General features: G+C 40.1%; 1 long non-coding RNA gene across 1 annotated transcript; it reads right to left on the bottom strand.

Annotated features, from left to right (window-relative positions):
- Positions 1 to 547: 547 nt before the first annotated feature.
- LOC127660850 (uncharacterized) lies at positions 548 to 999 on the bottom strand. Its single transcript, XR_007972700.1, has 3 exons — positions 958 to 999; positions 807 to 872; positions 548 to 730 (listed from the first exon to the last, which is right to left on the bottom strand). It is a non-coding gene; the product is annotated as an uncharacterized LOC127660850 (long non-coding RNA).
- Positions 1,000 to 1,476: the final 477 nt, after the last annotated feature.

Below are 1,476 nucleotides of genomic sequence, written 5' to 3'. Positions count from 1 at the left end.
GTAGACTTCCTTGTTCTTCTGAGTTTGTCATCACCATGTGGAAGCAGTCACAAAGACGTTTGACATTCTCTGAAATAATGTCCAGCTTCTCGTCCGCCAATCGATTCTGTTCACGCAATTCCATCAACAAATCATGGGAAAAGTTCTGTTGATTTGATGGTAGATTTTCATCCGCTTCGATAACTGTCTCTTCCACACACTCCTGATTATTCGCATCGTCCTCCGTACAATCCGATACAGCATCAATAAACGAAATCACATCCTCCGCGTCGTTTAGCAGCACCTCCTCCTCTGACACCACAGCCCCGCCGTGTGATGAGACAGCAATATCGGTGTTGTCTGGAAGTATGGGTTGGTTAAGAGCGTCCCACTCCCTCACGAACGCATCATTATTGAAGATTGCTGTGGGGTCTTCGTCAATTTGCAAACTGGTAGCGTACAAATCTATATAAAGAATGAGAATATGTGTATTAGCAAGGGGTTACCATTTTTAATGATGTTAGTGTGAATCGTACTCACCAACTGATTCGTTTATTTTTTTCTCCAAAATAGTGTCTTGCACCGTTTCCAGCTGGGGGTACAACATGTAATCGAGGGCTTCGTGAAATCCTCGGAATTGGACTAACGGGTTTGTTGCGTCTCCGTGAACTGAGTGACAGTGATGTCTTCGGTTTGGGTGTAGCAAACCCCGGTTGTGAGACAAGCGTTGACAAGTCGACGTTTGAAATATCTACAAACACAGAAAATACATTTTTGTTTTATCAATATTGCATAATCAAACTAGAACACAAATAATGTATACATACCTTGCAGTACACATCTGTTGACAGATTTGCTCTGACCCGTTGTTTCATTAATTAACGGTTCAGTCACTGAAAAATAAATAGAAAATATTCACATCAGTACTAAGCAATTCTAATATATAAATACATAAAAATGATCTTTATGTAAACTTACGCAGTTGATCGATGCGATCCAGGTTTTCATAATCGTTGATAGGGGCTGAATTACGTACAAATAAAAATGATTAAACGCCTGTTAAAAATCAAGGTACCAAAATGTAAAACATCAATATTTAAAAAATCACATACTTCTGAAAATAAACGCCATTTTAAAGTGCTATCACCCGTGTTCTCCAGATGCGTCTGTCTGGTTCAGCTGTAAATGATGACCACACACACTTAAAGTCTGTTTAAATAGGCTGAGTTCTCCCCCATAAGAAGACCTTCACTCACTCACTGCCGGAGGGAGGGGTTGGGGAGGGGAGGGGAGTGGAGGGTAAGGGGGGACAGGAATTAAAAGTTCAAAGGTACTGCAATTAAGTCATAAAGCATAGGTCATATATAATTTTTTGTCACAAAGTTTCACAATCACACCACAGCTATCTGGCGCCATCTTCTGTTTAAATCTGGGTTCATGAAGCATCGCGACAAACTCAAAATGACGTATATAAAAGTTTAAAACTTTCAAAAGTTC

The sequence above is a fragment of the Xyrauchen texanus genome, chromosome 20, assembly GCF_025860055.1.
Source record: "Xyrauchen texanus isolate HMW12.3.18 chromosome 20, RBS_HiC_50CHRs, whole genome shotgun sequence".
Classification (NCBI taxonomy): Eukaryota; Metazoa; Chordata; class Actinopteri; order Cypriniformes; family Catostomidae; genus Xyrauchen; species Xyrauchen texanus.
The sequence above is the reverse complement of the archived record's forward strand: the minus strand, read 5'-3'. Positions and strand labels throughout refer to the sequence as shown.